Source organism: Kogia breviceps, chromosome 17 (assembly GCF_026419965.1).
Source record: "Kogia breviceps isolate mKogBre1 chromosome 17, mKogBre1 haplotype 1, whole genome shotgun sequence".
Classification (NCBI taxonomy): domain Eukaryota; kingdom Metazoa; phylum Chordata; class Mammalia; order Artiodactyla; family Physeteridae; genus Kogia; species Kogia breviceps.
Window position 1 is genome coordinate 57499692 of NC_081326.1, and position 20567 is coordinate 57520258.

Sequence of the window (20567 nt, forward strand, 5' to 3'; positions counted from 1 at the left end):
TACAATGGAGAAAAGACAGCCTCCTCAATAAGTGGTGCTGGGAAAACTGGACAACTACATGTAAAAGAATGAAGTTAGAACACTTCCTAACACCATACACAAAAATAAACTAAAAATGTAAGGGCAGACACTATCAAATTCTTAGAGGAAAACATAGGCAGAACACTATGACATAAATCACAGCAAGACCCTTTTTGACCCACCTCCTAGAAAAATGGAAATAAAAACAAAAATAAACAAATGGGACCTAATGAAACTTAAAAGCTTTTGCACAGCAAAGGAAACCATAAACAAGATGAATAGACAACCCTCAGAATGGGAGAAAACATTTGCAAATGAAGCAACAGACAAAGGATTAATCTCCAAAACATATAAGCAATTCATGCAACTCAGTATCAAAACAACAAAAAACCCAATTGAAAAATGGGCAGAAGACCTAAATAGACATTTCTCCAAAGAAGATATACAGATTACCAACAAACACATGAAAGGATGCTCAACCTCACTAACCATTAGAGAAATGCAAATCAAAACTAAAATGAGGTATCACCTCCCACTGGTCAGAATGGCCATCATCAAAAAATCTACAAACAGTAAATGCTGGAGAGGGTGTGGAGAAAAGGGAACCCTCTTGCACTGTTTGTTGGAATGTAAATTGATACAGCCACTATGGAGAACAGTATGGAGGGTCCTTAAAAAACTAAAAATAGAACTACCATACGACCCAGCAATCCCACTACTAGGAATATACCCTGAGAAAACCATAATTCAAAAAGCGTCATGTACCACAATGTTCATTGCAGCTCTATTTACAAAAGCCAGGACATGGCAGCAACCTGAGTGTCCATCAACAGATGAATGGATAACGAAGATGTGGCACATATATACAATGGAATATTACTCAGCCATAAAAAGAAACAAAACTGAGTTATTTTTAGTGAGGTGGATGGACCTAGAGTCTGTCATACAGAGTGAAGTAAGTCAGAAAGAGAAAAACAAATACTGTATGCTAACACATATATATGGAATCTAAAAAACAACAACAAAAAAAATGGTCATGAAGAACCTAGGGGCAAGACGGGAATAAAGACGCAGACCTACTAGAGAATGGACTTGAGGACATGGGGAGGGGGAAAGGTAAGCTGGGACAAAGTGAGAGAGTAGCATTGACATATATACACTACCAAATGCAAAACAGATAGCTAGTGGGAAGCAGCTGCGTGGCACAGGGAGATCAGCTAGGTGCTTTGTGACCACCTAGAGGGGTGGGATAGGGAGAGTGGGAGGGAGATGCAAGAGTGAGGGGATATGGGGATATATGTATACATATTGCTGATTCACTTTGTTATACAGCAGAAACTAACACAACATTGTAAATCAATTATACTTCAATAAAAATGTTAAAAAAAAAAAGTTTGTACCTCTTAATCCCCTATCCCTGTATGGTCCCTCCCCACTTCCCTCTCCCCACTGGTAACCATTAGTTTGTTCTCTATATCTGTGAGTCTGTTCTTTGTTGTTATATTCACTAGTTTGTTGTATTTGTTAGATTCCACATATAAGTATTTGTCTTTCTCTGTCTGACTTATTTCACTTAGCGTAACACCCTCCAAGTCCATCCATGTTGCTGCAAATGGCAAAATCTCAATATTTTTAATGGCTGAGTAGTATTCCATTGTGTGTGTGTGTGTGTGTGTGTGTGTGTGTGCGTGTGTGTGTATACATCACATCTTCTTTATCCAATCGTCTATGTCTAGAAGTGCTAAGGAGGGTTATCTTGCTAGTTGTTCTATCCTGTGTCCTCAAAATGCTCTTTACCTGTATCTTAGTCACCTTTAAAGTGAGAATCTACCTCCGTTCTGGGCACATTGATAGTGTTTAATATCTTGTGTGAAAAACTTGATAAATGCTCAAATTCATTTCAGAACACATCTACTGAGGGAATACTATCATTCTTGCCTTCAGTGGAGGGAAATAGACTCTTAATCTTGTCTTTTGGATTTTTCATTAGCTAATGTCCTTGAGGAAATTTTTCCAATGAAGATAGACTACATTTAGGAATACAGACTAGAATTACTTTTTATTTAAACAAAAATAGGAGAAAGAAGGAAAAAATGTGCAAGCACATAAGGGCCAACAAACGTGTGAAAAGGAAATTCTGAAAGATGTACACAATCTAAGCCAGGAATTATCTTGACGGCATTTGGCTGGCTGATGTTTCTAGGCTGGCTGATATTTAAGGAATTAGCTGAGGTTAAAACAGCAAAAAAAAAAATCAGTTTTGCCTTCTTGGGAAGAAAATTTGCTTGGCTCTTAACGTGACCATGTTGGAAAAGTAACCCTTTCCAGCACAATTTTCAGAAAGTCAATGCTGAAATATCCGATATTCTGTTCTTTCCCTGAACCTACATCTAGATGAGAAGCTGTTAATGAGGAATCCATGAATGGGTCTTAGGACCCCAGAACTCCCCGAAACTATGTGCAAATTATTGTAAGAAGGCATACATATGCTGTGTGCATGTGTGGGCTTTTGGTGAAGGAGGACCATAGTTTGGTCAGATGCCAAAGTTTAAGAACCACTATGTCGGGCTTCCCTGGTGGTGCAGTGGTTGAGAATCTGCCTGCCAATGTAGGGGACACGGGTTCGAGCCCTGGTATGGGAGGATCCCACATGCCGCGGAGCAACTAGGCCCGTGAGCCACAACTACTGAGCCTGCGCGTCTGGAGCCTGTGCGCCACAACAAGAGAGGCCACAATAGTGAGAGGCCCGCGCACTGAGATGAAGAGTGGCCCCCACTCGCCGCAACTAGAGAAAGCCCTCGCACAGAAACGAAGACCCAACACAGCCAAAAATCAATCAATAAATAAATTAAAAAAAAAAAAAAAAGAACCACTATGTCACATTTTAAGCTTTTAAAAAATATCTGTTAAGTGAATGTCACAATTTTACAGTGGAAAGAATGTTATCTGGGATCTACAAGACCTGATAACTTTCCCAATACCCACATGAGACACCAAGAACAAAGTTAATTAGATACTTTGAAGCTCAGCTTTCTTCAGTATTTTAAGAATTTTTAAGTATCACCATCAGGTAATAGAGTAAGAACCCCAAATTTAAGAAGGATATTGATAACAATTAACAATGTTTCTCTTAATTTCCAGTGAAGAACTAGTTAATGTGCAGTTGAATTCTAGAGTCCAAATGGCCTCTCTTCGTAGATGAAATATAGTGAAGGAAATGTGCATTCCTTGGTATAAATCCTTAAGAATGTTCTATCTACTGTTGCCAACACTGACACATCTCCAAGGAGCCTTTGAAATAGTGCAAAATTTTGACAAGACGGTTATCTGGAGACTCACACTTTCTTCTCTCAGGAATAAATTTAAAAGTCTAGATAAAGAAAGTTAAGGGTCAAGGTTTAGAATCTGCAGCTCAAGGACTTTACACCCCACCCTCTAAAATATACTCAGATTAAGAAAGTGGCCACAAAGTAGGTGATTAAAAGAGAGACGTGGATATGCCCTCTTTGATTTTGGATAAAACCAAGGATTAGGCAACTTTAGAAAATTTCACCATGAGATAATTACATAAACTTCTTTTATAGACTAAGAGTGACAAAAACTGGTCGAATTTGAGATGCTAAAATTGAATCTGTTTACATTTTAGAAAGCATCAAACATTAAAAGACAGGATGGTAAAGATAAGATAAAAAGATGACTTATGGGTTCTACTCTGTGTAGGTAGAAATAAATCTTTCTATTCCCTTTCTCTCATTTTCAGAACATTAGAAGAAGATACTCAGCTTAAATATTTGATCTGGGACAAGGTAAGTTTAAAAACAAAATTTCAAGGTTTCTTATGATTCACTGTGTTCTTCAGGATGGACAGATAAGGGGCATGGTGATTTTTGTTGATGAAAACAACTGGAAAGGTCTTTCCAGCTGAGAAAGAATATCCCACAGTGGTTCTCAACTGAGAATCACCAGGTAATCTTTAAAAGTAGAAATAGAGATGCTCAGTATTCACCAGGAAAGTCTGATCTTGTTGGGCTTGGATAAGGCCTAGGAAGCAGAATTTATAAGTTTCTTTTGGTGAGTTTTAAAGAGCAGTCATAATTGAAAACCACTGTTTTAGAAAGAGAAATTTAAGGAGAAAAATCTAAATTGCTCTATTCAAGGAAGTTACAAGAATTCCTAGTTTGGGGTTGATAGCTTGAGAGAGAGGGGCTAGGAATTATGGAATTGGATAAAGAAAGAATAAAGCCAGAGGGATTAGAAAAGAGAAATGAGTGGATCTCAAAGAATGGCTTAGACTAAGGCCTCTGTGGGGCAGAGGTACAGGAAGAAATTCATTGCCATGGATGGCCAAGTATCTTCAAGACTCTTGATGTCAAATACTCTATTTTAAGTATCTACTTGTCCTCTGGTATAGTGTAATGTTGCTCTATTAGCCAGTACTCAGAATATACTGTCATATACAATATATTGTCTTGGTCGTATTTTGGAAAGTGGACAAAAGAAATGACATTGAGAGAGATCAAAACATTCCTCAGGAGTAAAGGTAAATAGATAAGGAACCCAGAAAATAAGTAGACTCTCCAGAAAACTTTGGGAATTTGGGCTAAATTGTTAAGCTTACTCTAGCTCATGAAATGAGAATTTGAGGTTCTTTATTCAGCAATTATGCTAGGTACTTTTTCTTCTGACTATGATGAGAAGACTGGACTACCTCATTCCACCATCAATAACTAGAAAACTGGACGAAATTCATGAAAAAACAATATTCAGACACTAGACAAAGAACAGCACAGCCCTGTAATTCCCAAACAAAGGAAAACATATGAGGTGCACCTTAGTTGTAAAATAAACAACTAATTTGGTTTGCACAAGGCTGAGAAAATTTTGAGTTTTGACCAATAAGAGTTGAGAGACCTCACTGAACACTCAGGGCATTTAGTAGAGAGATGCCATAATGGCCACGAGTTAAGAACAGTGTTACACTAGCCAAAGAGTTGACACTTCACTAGACAAGCGTTAATACAGCTTAAAAACAAGCCTTTGGATTGGAGGGTCAAGTTGACCTAGGAGCAAAGTAACTGGCTCCCAGAGCAAAATATGACACTCTTTTCAGGACAAAAGCAAAATGCAGGTACTCGACCAGGTAACAATCATAATACTCAGTTTCAGGTTAAAAGATTAGTAGGCATGTAAAGAAGCAGGAAATCAGGATCCATAAACAGGAGAAAAGTCAATAAAAAGAGCTTAAGAAACGACAGAGATTATGGAATTATTACGGATTTTAAAACTGCTATTTTAAATATGTTCAGTGATCTAAAGAGAAACATGAACACAATAAAAAGTCAAAACTATATAAAAGAATGAATAAAATTTATAGAGTTAAAAAATACAACACTGAATTGGAAAATTCGCTGAATGTACTTAAGAGATTAGACACTGCAGAGGAAAAGATCAGAGTAACTTGAAGTCAGAGTAACAGAAATTGTCTAAACTGAAGTACAGAGCTACAAAAGGCAGAATAAAACTAATACATTCTCACTAACCACAGAACAATATCAAGTGATCTAACATGAGTATAATTTGAATTCACTATTCAACTGTGTACTGGTGGTCCTGGTCAGTCTAATAAGGAAATAAAAAAATAAAAAAATAAAAAGCAACCAGATTGGAAAGAAAGACGTAAAACTATCTTTATTCACAGACAACAGAAAATCCCAAGTAATCTACAAAATGCTACTAGAACTACCTGGTGAGTTATTGAATAAAGGTGACTATATATACAAAAATCAATTGTATTTCCATATACTGGCAATGGGCACTTGGAACCCTATGAAGCTCCTAGGGATAAATTTGACAAATGTTATGCAAGACCTTTAAACTGAATACAACAGAACACTCCTAAGAGAAATTAATAAAGACTTAAATAAATGAAGAAATAGACCACATTCCTGGATCAGACAATACATTAAAATGTCAATTCTACCCAAATTGATGTCCAAATTCAATATAATTTCAATTATAATCCTAGCAGACTTTTTAAAAGAAATTGACAAGCTAATTATGAAATTTGATTAGATATGAAAAAACCATAGAAAAGTTAAAAACAATTTTGAAAAAGTGAGACAAAGTTGGAGGACTTCTACTTCCTAAGTTCAAAATTCATTACAAAGCTGTACTAGTTAAAAGACTGTGGTATTAGGGACTTCCCTAGCAGTCCAGTGGTTGAGACTCTGTGCTTACAATGCAGGGGCTGCGGGTTCAATCCCTGGTCAGGGAACTAAGATCCCACATGCCATGGGGCATGGGGGCATGGCAAACAAAACAAAACAAAACAAAACTGTGGTATGGAAGTAAGCATAGCAATATAGATCAGTAGTAAAGAATACTGATTTTGCAGAAAGTTTATGAGTTAATTCAATGGGAAAAGAATACTCTTTTCCACAAGCTGTACTAGAACAACTGAATAACAATGTAAAAATAAAAAGACCACAATTATCTCAAACAACAACAAAAACAAAACTTAAAATGGATTACAACTAAATAAAAAATAAAATGATATAATTTCTAGAAGAAAACATAGGAGAAAATCTTTGTGACCTTTGGGTAGGCAAGACTTTTTTGATTACAAAAATCACTCACCATAAAAGGAAAAGATTGATAACTTGGAGCTTCATCAAAATTAAAACCTTCTCTTTAAAAGACACTGTCTAGAAAATGAAAAGGCAAACTGAAGGCTGAGAAAAGATATTTGGAACATACATTGTAATATCTAACAACAAGGATTTTCAAAATATGTAAAATTTACATCTCAGTAATAAGATGAACAAGCCAATAAAAAGCTGTCAAAACGCTGAACAGACACGTCACAAAGTAATATATTGAAAGGGCCAATAAGCACAAGAAAAAAATGTTCAACATCACTATTCATTAAGGAATGCAAAAGAAATCGCAGTGATACTACACACTCACTGGAATGACTGAAATTTTAAAAGACAGACAATACTGCATATGTACAAGGCTTGAACTTTTCATACATTGTCAATGCAAGTGTTAAATGTATTGTGTTGCTTTGGGAAACAACCTGGCAGTTTCTTGTATAGTTAAACATACACTTACTGTATGACCCAGAAATTCCACTCCAAGGGAAATGCAAATGCTTGTCTACACAAATGCTTGTACACAGTGTTCACAACAGCTTTATTCATAATAGCCATAAACTGGAAGCAACATACACGTGCATGAAGAAGTGGTATATTCATTCAACAAACTACTGTTCAGCAGTTAAAGAAGCATACTGATATACACAACATAGATAAATCTCCAAAATACCATACTGAGCCAGATACAACAGCATTGTGCAATTCTACTTATATGAAACTAATCTTTAGATACAGAAAAGACTGTCTGGATTGGGTTTTGAGAAGGGAGTTGGCGGCAAAGAGGCATGAGTGAAAAATTAAGGGTAATGAAAATATTTTTCTGCTTATTGTGCTGGAATAACCAAACACATTTCTCAAACCTCATTAAACTGTACAAGTAAATTTGGATTATTTTCTTGTGTACAAATCTTACTGCAATAAAATTGATAAAAGCAAAACAAATATGTGGAGAGATTGTGTCTATAAACTGAGAGAGTAAAAAGCAATACACAACCTAGTATCTAGAGATGCTTAGAAATTCAATCAATGAGATAACTTGCATCATGAACAAAATGAATATTTATTAACTTGACTGTGTTTTCATTGTAAAATAGGGATCATATAAGTAGCTCTTTCGTATGATTTCTCTGAAGATCAAATTAGTCAACATAGGTAATGCACTTAGAATAAATCCTGAAATATTAAGAATTCAATAAAGGTTAGCTATAGTTATCATTGTTAGTACCAAGAGTCAGAAACTATACCAGGCATGGGAAGGGGTACAGTGATAAGCAACATGGATGCCTCCACCTTTGGGACTTAGTTTTTGGTAGTTTTTGGTGAGAAACAAGACCAGACAATTCTCCTCAATCCACAGACGGGTGTTCTGGGAGACTGGCAAACACACCCTCCCCTTTACAGACATGGAAGCTCTCCAAACTCTGTTCCATGAATATTTATTTTCTGCCTTTCTCTTGGACCACAAACGGGTAGGACTGGCAAATTGTGGGTGTTGCCTATTACTGTTACATAATTTGTACTGTAATCTGTATGCACCTTTCTCAGAGAACAATTTATGCAAACTGAAGCAAAAGGAATATGTAATTCTTAGTAACTTTGTTTGGAATTTTACTTACTTTCTATTTTTATGTTGCTCTTAGAGAAAAGTGAGAGAACTTCCTTCAAAAGAGGGAACAAAATTACAATTGGATGTTACTGTGGCTCATCACATCAGCCTCAGGACATATGTTAAAAGGGTCAGGACTCTGACTCTGATAAAGTCACCTGAGTGTGCCCACTGGTCATAGATTAAAGACAGATGTTTCTGGGTACATCCTCTAAGACCAATGTGCCACGCTGTATTAATTGCCTGTAACTAGTGCAAAAAAAAAAATTGCCACAAACTAGGTGGTATAAAACACCACAAGTTTATTCTCTCACAGTTCTGGAAACCTGAAATCCTAAATCAAGGTGTGAGCAGGGCCATACTCTCTCTAAAGGCTCTGGGAAGAGAATTCATTTCACGGTCTTCTCCTAGCTTCTGGTGGCTTCTGGTAATCTCTGAAACTCTTTGGTTTATAGATGCTTTACCCCAATCTCTTCATCCATCTTCACACTGCCTCCTTCTCTGTGTCTTCTTCTCGTTTGTATTTTATAAGGACATTTGTCATTGGACTTAGGCTTACCTGGGTGATCCAGGATGATCTCATCTCAAGCCTTAATTATACCTGCAAAGACCCTTTTTCCAAATAAGGTTATGTTCACAGGTTCCAGAGATTTGGACATGGACATATCTCTTTGGTAATCACCATTCAACCCACTACACATGCCATCTTCTTACAGTGCTTGGAATTTTGAGATAATTCCCATGTTCAAGAGAGGACAGAAAGGTAATTCTGGGATGACTGAATATCACTTAGCATTGCCGGAATGAGAGAATAAAGGAAACAAGGGAAGAACTGAATTTAAGGTTCATGAGGGCAGACACTGTGTGTGTTACTCACACTTATTCCATAGTGCCTGGCATATAGGAAAGTTTTGATAGATGTTTATTACTTCTAAGAATGAATAGATAACTCATGAACTGGTCTTTGTATCTTGGTGTCCTGAAAGATTTGGCCTCCCTTAATCACTGAAATTTTGGCAAGGTCCCCAAACAAAGAGGCAATAACCAGAAAAACCTGAGGCTGAGTCCTGGAGGCTTCAGCTGGCAGAACTTCTCCTGGGGATCCAAGTTGGGCTGGGTTGGACGAGAGAGCTAATCTTGTGGTGGGAGAAAAGCTGCAGGGGCCAGGAGACAGGCCAGGCTTCGTTCTGGGTTCTGGGAAAATGAGTCTTCCTCTCCCAGCTGTCATAAATACATCTCCTTCCCATGAGTTTCAGTAGCTCCTTTTACAATAAAGCAGCAGTTGAGAACGAGAGATTATGTCCTTTTTGAAGCTTCCAACAACAGGAAGCCATAACTTTAAAAAGCAAAACAACAAAAACTAAGAGGCTTTGAGGAGCATCCATTCTTCAAATTCTCAACCCCTGGATCCGTCTGCCCAGAGACTCCCTGATTAGCAGGCTTTCGTCAGAAGTTATGAGTTGCAGGGAAACTTAGTGACGGGAGCAAACGGATAACAGTCAAGAAATTCTTGGAGTGACTCTCTTTATGGCCTTACAAGAGACACTTGACCACTCGGCGTCTCAATTATTGGCAAATCGGGGACTTGCTTACCCTACAGGGATGCTGTAAGAGCCAATTAGCCGTGGGCGGTGTCACTGGAGATTGAAGGATGAGCGCCATTATGTAGTTACAAAGCATTATTACTGTGGCATGAGTGGAGAATGGAAAGTAGAGGCTTAGCAAGGAAATTCATGGGTCTGCTTTGCAGCAGCTTCCTGTTAAATTGCCAATAAAGCCTTCCTAATTTATTTCATTCTGCCTGAATGGTGACTTGTATCTAACTGTCTGCAGATGACAGAGAGGAAGAACAAGGAAGCCAAGTCAGCTACAAAACACTGACAACATGAAATTAGGCACCACAGAAGAGGTTCCTTCTGAAGCTGAATTGCAATCATCCTTTTACAGTATATCGAGAATGTGGATTGAGCAAGGGCCATAGGAGGAGTCTGACATGAAGTTGGAGAGGAAGGGGTAAATTTTGAAGATGCCTTCCACCTAGAATCACTTGGTAGTGAACTTCAGGGTTTAAACTGGTGTTCATCAACTTGACTTCAGATCCCCTGGTAAGAAATGGGACACATAATTGTCCTGTGAGACCAGACAATGTAGACTAATCGCTCTGTATGAGCATTTTAATAATGTATGAAGCCCATTTGGGCTATACCAAAAAGTTGCCTTAAGAACTGAAATAAAAATACTTAAGCAATTACAGAGCTGCAGGGTTAGTAGTTGAGGGAGAGGGCCTGGAAAAATTAAAGATTGTCTTCAAATCCCAGCCAATATGCCAGGCCCCACCTGGGAACTTTGGCCCCATGCCAGCCCTGATGTGCTCCTTGCGGTGGGCAAAAGAGAAAACAAATCGACTTGCATAAGAAAATAGAGGTCCTCAAGCACTGAAAGAACCTAGACTACTAGAACAGAAAACATCCGCTCAACAGAAATCTGATTCTGCCAGTCGACCAAGGAGATTTAGGGATTTAGGAGAAAATCCAAAAACGTGCAATACTCAGAGTTCTGGAAAACGCTGAAGATTATTGGAGATTGAAAAACCATTTGTGCAATGGAGAATAGGGATACAGGTCATGGGAGGTGATAACTCTCACCATTGTTTGAATACCATTCATTCCTTCTGCTTTTATAAGCCTTATGGTTATTGAGCTCTTATAATATATCAGACACTGTGCTAAATGGTTTAGATATATTATCATACTTAATTGTTGCAACAGCTCTCTAAGTTAGAGACTAAAATTATTCCCATTTGAGACATGAGCAAGCTGAGGCTCAGAGAGGTTATGAAAATTTCTCACGATCACAGAGTTAACGAGTAGCAAATCTGGGACTCAAACCCTGAGATTTTTACCCCAAAGCCCTTGCTTAAGTACTAGTATCATTCTCTTTCCTGAAGCATGCACCTTTTTGAGCAAGAAAGCAACTTCTGAATAATTCCTACCCAGGTTTATTGCTCAGATTAAACACGAGAATTGCCCTAAAAACACTCTTAAGAAGATGCTATGGGATTTTATTGAAAGAAGAGATAGATTCTATTGGGCTGAAGGAAATGGATAAGGCAAAACATAAGAGAGGAGAGGCAGCCTGGATGTAGAGTGAACTTTTTGCTGGCCTTTTCAGTATGAAGTAATTGCTATCTCATAAAACCTACATAGCAGTCCTATGAAGTAGGTAGTAGTTTCTCTATTTTACAAGTGGGCAAGTTGAAGCAGAGAAACGTTTTAAGTAAGCTATCCATAGTCAGTCATCTCTACAAAGGGAAGAATAAGATCTAGAGCCCCACGTTGGAGTCCTGAACTCTAAGGACCTCGTTCTTTCTATTACATCACATTGCTTCACAGAGGAAGTATCAGTCAAAGTGAGACTTGTGTCATGTCTAGGGTTTCCACAGGAAGAAAAGAAAAGATCTTTTAGATGAAGGAGATGGTGAGCTTGAAGATGCAGAGGTGGGAAAGTGCAGAGAATTTCTGGAAAACTATGTGGGTCTGTCTAATTTAGATGAATGTGAAGGGTCAGAAGAGGCTGCAAAAGAATGGCTTACAAAGTTGTGACAAAGAGTTGTAGACAACAAATTCAGCTTCTTTAATAAGTGTAGGACTACTGATATTTTCTGTTTCATCTTGTGTTAGTTTGGGTAAATTTCATTTCCAAGGAACGTGTTTGTTTCAACATAATTGTGACTAAAGATTGTTTATAATACTCTCTTATTTGTTCACCTAACATCTGTAGAATCAGCAGTGATAATCCTACTATCATTTCTGAAAGCATATTATTACGTTACATTCCTCATCTTTTTTTCTCTACCAGGCTAGCCAGGGGTTTACCAATTCATTAATCTTTTCAAAGAACCATTGTTTCACTTAGTTAATTTTCCCTCTTTGTCTGCTTTCCACTTCTTGGATGTTTAGTGTAATAGTTATTAGAAAATCTTCCTTCTTTGTGTTTACTTTCCTTCTCTTTTTCTTGTCTCTTAAAGTAAAACTTAAGTAATTTTAGAACTTTAATTTCTAATATAAACATTTAACACTATACATTTATTCTTAAGCATCTCAAAAAGTTTAATTTGTTGTATTTTTATCATCCAGTTCAAAATAATTCTTAATTTCCTTCATGTTTTCCTTATTGATCTGCAGATTACTTAGAAGTATGTCATTCTATTTTAAAATATTCAGAGTTTTCCTATATTGTTATTTTCTGCTTTGATTCCATAATTAGAGAACATATTCTGTATAATTTCAATAATTTTAAATTTGTTGAAATTCATTTTATGGCCCAATACATGGTCTGTCTTGTTGAATGTGTCACATGCACTTGAAGAGAATGTGTATTCTGTATGTCTTCAGTGTTTTGTACTGTAAATATCAATTAGGTCAAGGTAGTTGATAGTGTTTGTCAGATTACCTACCTGATTTGTTGCTGTTTATGTGTTTACCAGTTGCTAAGACACAGGTGTTAACATTCCCAAATATTATTTGAAATCTTCTCTCTCCCCTTTTAATTTTGTTAACTTCTGCTTCATCTATTTTGAAGCTCTGTTATTAAGTGAATACATGTTTAGAGCTGCCATGTCTTCACGATAAATTGACCCTTATTAGGAAATGCCCTTCCTTTATCCCTTTGTCTTTACATCTTTCTTTTACTTGATATTAATATAGCTATTAATCTTCATTATGTTTGCTGTTTGTAGTTAATTTTTTCTACCCATTTATTGTCAATCCATCTCTTTATATATAAATAGCATTTGTTATACAGCATATAGCCAAAGAGGGGATGTTATTGCTCTTTTTTTTCTATTCTGATAATTGCTGCCTTTAAGTTGCTTTTAGTTCATAATAGCATATATAATTATTGATGTGATTTGATTTAGGTCTACCATTTTATTATTTCTTTTTTCTTCTCTATTTTAATCTCTCTTCTGCATTTCTTGACTTCTTTGGGGCCATTTGAATATTTTATTAGAATTTCAATTCAATTTCTCTATCGGCTTTTTGGCTATGCCTCTCTGTAATTTTTTTAAGTTGGTGCTCTGTGAATTATACTATATATCCTTAACTTTTCACAGTCGAATTGAGTTACTATTGTACCCTTCATGTAAAATGTGAAAAGCTTAAAATTGTATAGACCTATTTACCACCCGACCCTGTTCTTTTTGCTATAATCATATGTGTTACATATATTTCTATTTTAAAAGTGATAAAAAATGTTATAAATTTTACTTTCAACAGTCAAATGTAATTTTGAAAAATTAATAAGAAAAAACTGTAGAATAATTATCATTCTAATGCTTTTTGTTTGTTACAAAAGATCTGAGTTTCCTTCAGGTATCATTTTCCTGCAGCTTTGGAGAATGTCTTTTCACATTCCCTGTAGTCTATGTCTGTTGGCAATGAATACTCTTTAGTCTTATCTGAAAATGCCTTTATTTTGCCTTTATTTTTCAAGGTTATTTTCAAGGGATGTAGATTTCAGGATTGACCATTTTGGGTTTTTTTCAAGCTTTAAAGATGTCTTCCCTTCTTAGTTTCTGATGAAAATTCAGTCTTTTGAATTTTGTTGCTTCCCTGAATGTTGTGTATTGTTTTTCTTTAGCTGCTTTTTAGACTTCTTTCCATCTTTGGTTTTTAGTAGTTTGAATATGATTCTTAGCCATGATTTACTTCTTATTTTCCTAAGGGTTCACTGAACTTCTTGAATTGCCATATTTATGTTTTTGACAAAATTTTGGAAAATGTCCACCTTCTATTCTTCAAATTTATATCAAGGTAAAACTCACATAATATTAACTATTTTAAAGTGTACCCTTTGATGGCATTTACTATATTCTCAACGTTTTGCAGCCACCACCTCTATCTAGTTCCAAAATATTTTCATCACCTCAAGGGAGATCCTGTACCCATTATGCAACCTCCCCGCAGGCTTCCCTCTACCCAGCCCCTGACAACCACTAATGTGGTTCTGTCTCTATGGATTATTTATTGTGGATATGTCATATAAATTAAATTGTACAGCAACTGACCTTTTGTGTCTGGCTTCTTTCACTTAGCATAATGTTTTTGAGGTTCATTCATGTTGTAGCATGCACCAGTACTTCATTATTTTTATGGCTGAATAATATTCTCTTATATGGCTATACCACATGTTGTTTATTCATGCATCCATTGGTGGACATTTGGGTTATTTCTACCTTTTGGCTATTGTGACTAGGGCTTCTATGAGCATTCATGTACAGGTATTTGTTGGAATACCTCTTTTTAATATGCTTCCACAGTGGCTGCACCATTAGACATTCCCATCAGCAATGAACATGGGTTCCAATTTCTCCATATCCTCACCAACACTTGTTATTCTCTATTGTTTTCTTTTTTTTAATAGCCATCCTTGTGGGTGTGAAATGTTACTTTATTGTAGTTTTGATTTGCATTTCTCTAATAATTAAAGATATTAAGCATCCTTTCATGTGCTTTTTGTCCATTTGTATATCTTCTTTGGAGAAATGTCTTTTCAAGTCCCTTGTTCATTTTAAAACTGGGTTATTTGTTTTTCTATTGTTGAGCTGTAAGAGTTATTTATATATTCAGGATAATAAACCCTTATCAGATATATGATTTGTAAATATTTTCTCCCATCCTATAGGTTATCTTTTCACTTTTCTTGATAATGTCCTTTGATGCACAAAAGTTTTTTATTTTTTTTTTACTTTTTATTTTTTTGTGGTACGCGGGCCTCTCACTGTTGTGGCCTCTCCCGTTGCGGAGCATAGGCTCCAGACGCGCAGGCTCAGCGTCTGTGGCTCACGGGCCTAGCCACTCCGCGGCATGTGGGATCTTCCCGGACCGGGGCACGAACCCATGTCCCCTGCATTGGCAGGCGGACTCTCAACCACTGCGCCACCAGGGAAGCCCAAAAGTCTTTAATTTTGATGTAATCTATTTTATCTTTCTGTTTGCTCCTTGTGCTTTTGTGTCTTCAGTTTTCTTTTGATTCATTGTATCTTTCTTATCCTCTGCAATTCCAGTTATGCATACATTAGACTTCTGACATTGTCCTTCGGGCCTCAAGGCACTCTCTTCTTCTGACTCTTCCCTTTGTCATCTCCATTGTGTTGTTAAGCCCACCTAGTAAATTTTTAAATTTTCCTGTGCATCATTATACATAGCTCCTTTGTTGTCATCTAGATAGAGACTTCCTGAGATGAAGTGGGGAGGGAGGGAGGGAAGGAAGGAGGGAAGGAGGGAGGGAGGGAGGGAGGGAGGGAGGGAGGGAGACAGAGAGAGAGAGAGAGAGAGAGAGAGAGAGAGAGAGAGAGAGAGAGAGAGAGAGAGAGAGTGAAATGGAGTGACAGACCTGATGGCATAGTTTAACCCTGGAATTTTACCTGGCTTACAGCAAACTTCATTCTTTCAGCTTCCAAGTTATGAGTCATGAATATTTATGAGAAAAGGGTTTGAGTTGGGTTTCTGACACAACATCTGTAATACTGAACCCTCTATACCTGGCATAATAGAGGTACCTACTTAAGATAGGTAACAAATGCTTACATGATCAATGAATTATTGATGATAGGTAGATACACACTATTACTGAAAAGGGGTGGCCACTAAGTGAGCATGAAATAATAGGCGCCCAAAATTATCAAATGAGTCACTGACAGGTAAATCAAACCAATTTAAGTTTATCTTTCAATATTGTTCAATATTGCTGACCTAATCCTGATCTGGAAACTGAATCACCTTTTCCACCTCTGCCAACATCTAGCCTGCAATGAAATAGACGCTCAGTTTTATGGATAGCCTTGTGGTGAATTTGTTCACCTTCAATAGCGAGAAAACAGTGGTGATGTGTAGGTTTGTTTATTTTTTATTGCTTGATCCTAAGTGTTCCATTTTGAAAAGAAAGCAATTTGCCAGTGTTTCTGCCCTCTTTCCTAGTATCTTCACCTTGGCACGTTTCACTCTCCCTGCCAGACCCGAGCGAAGATGGTTGTTGCCGAGTGATGTGTTGTTCACAGTGTGGGAAGCCTCACTCACAGGGTCTGTCTGCAATAGCATTTACAACATAGGGAGCACCATAGCCAGCTGAGTTTGTGAAAGCTCTTTTCTTACATCTTGCCAAGAATTCAATCTGTTTCTGGTTCCTGCAGACTAACAAAAGCTGTTGCTATGTTATCACTCTAAAAGATGGACCCACATAGTCATATGTAAGCTTCCCTTTATATGGCGAAATGTCACCCACTGATAGACCAAGAACTTAGGAAACTGTATCTGAATGGGTAACATGGGTAACATATCTGTCAGCGTCATGTTGACAGTCTTCAGGACAAGGTGAACACCTGGCTGGTGATCCCTAACCTATTCTAAATCCTTCCATTGATATCAGCAATAGCTTCTTAGAAATTTCAATGGCTTTGATGGATCCAAGGCTCAAATCTAATAGCAGAAACTGTAGAAATACAATTTCAAGAGAAATGAAATTTGGGATTAAAATTGCAACTATGGTATGATGGGTAAGTGTTTCTAATATATAAGGAACTCATAAAAATTAGTAAGAACAATCCACCAAGGACCTCAGAAGAAAAGTATTTAAAGAATATGAAGATAAAAATTCTAGAATAGGAAAAGAGAGAAATGAAATTGACATGAGAAAGTGTACAACCCAATAATCAAAGTAATAGAACTTAGGAGATACGATTTACTTACCCATCATAGTAGTAAAAATGTGAAAAAAAATGCTATTGACAGGATTATAGTGAGATAAACATTTTTTTATCTCATTAGGTGTGCATGCAAACATAGAACCATTCTGGAAGAAACAGCAAGATTTTGTTTTTTGTATATTCATCCATTAACTTGTTCCAGAAAAAAAAATTCAAGTTGATTAAAATGATATACAATATAAAAAAAGGACCATGAAGAAGGAGGAGGAAGAGGAGAAAAAGGAGGAAGAGGATGAAGGGGAGGAAGAAGAAGACAGGAAAGGAAGGGGGGAAGGGGAGGAGAAGAAGGAAAAGGAGTAGATGCAATGACAGTGTTGGGGATGACATGGAGCTGAAAATAAGTCTGGAAATGAATGACCTGAAGAGCTTCACCAAGTGTCTAAACTCATCTTTAAGTCAACGGACAAGGGAAATCATTGGGAAGAAGAGTTTTCCTTCCCATCACAGTTCACTGGATGCTTTTCTTGAAATTATATGCAGGTGCCTTGGCATAACTCTATGGAAATTACCTTGCTTGCTTTTCCGAACTTCAGAGATTAATACTGTGACCGTCTCCCAGAGACGCACACAGCAACTGTCAGAACGTTGCATCTCCGCACTCTGCTGAGAGGGTGAGAGCATCTTTGTTTGTACCAAGAGATAGCTGCACCTGCTTAAGTGGAAGCATAAAGCTGTTTTATTGTTGTATTGAAATCTAACTATGTGGACAAGGGTGTACACAGCGACTGCGAATGGCTACAGGGGTAGAGCTGTGGATTGTTACGAGTTGTCGTCTCCCAGCTGCTTTCGGATGCTAGAGTTGGGACTCGGTGAGCCACACACCTCCTTTGCCGGCTGGATCTCCATTAGTCGCTACACACGGGGATTCCAGAGGGAAGAGTGCAAGATGGGGGGAGGAAGAAGCACCTATTCCTTCCTGCTGTGCTTCCTGCCCCTGTCCTGCCGCTGCAACAACGGTTCCTCAGTAATAGTCTGTGGCAGCGGCATTGCCTTCAGTGCGCAGTTCTCCGGTTCCTAGAATCAGCCTCGCGTACTTTCTCAAGAAGAATGCAAATATAACCTGAAACAGCATCCCCTCCACAGAGATCTGAGTCTCAGATCCACAAGGCCCTTCCTTCAAACTCTAGTTTTAATCATTTCAACTTCTTTCCTTCCAGTCCCTCTTCTCCACAGCCTTAGCGGTACAGTTACTGCGATACATCAGTGTCACTTTTTTTGGTTTGATACCTTATATTAAAGTTTCTCTGTCAAAATAAGTACCTCTCCTGAGTGGACCCAGACTGAGATAATGGGGACAATAATAACACCTGTCTCGTAGAATTGTGTGTGTGTGTGTGTGTGTGTGTGTGCTCTAAATCTCTAAACAATTCTCTATATAATTACATGTTATATATCACACATGTAAACATATTTTTATATAATACACTTAGAATAGTATATGGCACTTAGTATATGCTTAATAAATATTGGCTATTTTATTAGCAGTAATGTTATTAATAGCACTGCTTAGAGCCGGCATCTTGATGTGGAAAAGTTCTGGCTGTACAGTTAGGAGTACATCCTAACTGCAAAATGCAAGGCACCAAGAAAGTGAGAACTATACATGGAGGAGGCAGTTAAATCTACCTACATTTTCTGAAATGAGAAATATCGAAGACTTTTTAAAAAACTGAACAATCCTTTGTAATCATCCTCTTTGGACCATATAGAATATGGAGGTCCAGAATCTTGATATGCCAGGAAAGATATGAAGTAAAGAGAAGAAAAACTACTACGCATTGACTTCTTACTGTGTTACCAGGCAATTTCCAATGTGATTCCATCTACCCCTACCATCAGTCTAGTGAGTTAAGTATTATTTATTCCCATTTGATAGATGGATCAACAAAGACTCAGAGGTTAAATTGCTTGTCGTGGGTTACATATGTTAGCAGAGGCAGAGCTAGGATGTGAAACAAGATTTGTATCTACAAAGATATAAACATTATTCGAAAGGAAATTACACGGTGCATATATGTGTGGGAGACTGCAAGAAATATAAGGAGTCAGGAGTTGAAGTCCACAGTATGTTAAAGATTTTACAATTCAATAAGAAAAACTCCAGGTAGCTCAAGGAAGAAAGAAATTGATCAAAGTCACATAGCAAGACTGTGCTAGGATCAGTCCTATAACCTGAAACCGAGAAGTAAGCCACTGCTCTTCCCTCTAAGCCATACTTTATCACAAAATTACCATCCATAGCGCTCACTTGAAAGAGTGACCCAACTCCAGTCATGAAATCCATTAACTCATATAAATTTTGAACTCCATAGGATTTTTAAAAATCACTTTCATCTACAGGAAGAATGAAACACATGATTTATTAAGGATGTTTGTGGCGAGTAGACATATAATGACTTTTTCATATGAAGAAAGAAGAAAAAAGATGAAATTGGGGAGTGCGTGGAATGATGTTGCCAGAGAGACGTGGTAAGGAGGACTGTTAATGGCCATCTGTCTGTGTGTGCAAGGAACAAGTTACTGTGTCTTCCTAGAAGAAGGTTTACCCCAAAAGGTTTCTAATCATTTTACTGAAGTAAAGAAATTTTATGTAGGTGAATGTTACAAGGGAATATGCTATACAGTGCTGACGGGCTGTGTTGGTCAGGTTTTCATGGAAGCTTGCCAATGCTAAGTATGAGGAAATACTCCTGTGTGGGACTGGTTTGGGGGCCCATTAACATAGGTACTTCCCAGTATAGAGGTCCAGGGAATGCAAATTACCTACTTTAAAAACTATCAATTTTTTAGTATTTACTCTGTCTTAGACTCTATTGAGCACTGTATTAGGATAGATTAATTAGGTTATGCTGTGATAACAGATAAGCCCACAATTCTAGAAGCTAAAGACAACAAAGCTTTATTTCCTGCTCATACAAAGTCTTCTCTGGGCTCCTCAGTTTTCCAGGCATCTTTAACCTCATGGCACCGTCATACCAATATGTGCCCAGGAAAAGACAGACAGGAAAGACCGGCACCAGCAATTAAGCATCTCTCTCTAGAAGTGACACACATTATTTATACTCATATTCCATTGTCTGTGTCACATAACCACTCCTAGTTTCAAGGGCCTGGGCAAGTGCAAAGCTTCCCTATGCCTAGAAATAGAAAACTAGTTAATGGTGAAGAGTAGCCATGCCTACCTGTAGCCTTCTACATACAGTTCTCATGTAAACTTTTCACAACTTTGTGATATAAACACCATATTACCTTCTTTTTACAAATAAGGAACTTGAGTCTTATAGTCATTATACAAATTTCCCAGTGTCACATACCTACAAAAGTGGTAGAGCTGAAATTCAAACACAAGTCCCCAAACTCACGCTTCTAATCACCACACCATCCCACCTCCTTGGATATGGATGGGCATCTGAATGGATATCTACATTCCGCCATGATTATATCTCTTAGGAAACATTCCCCCAAGAATAAAGGTTGAGAAAATTCTAAGGTGACTTTGAGTCTCTAATTTCAGTCAGGG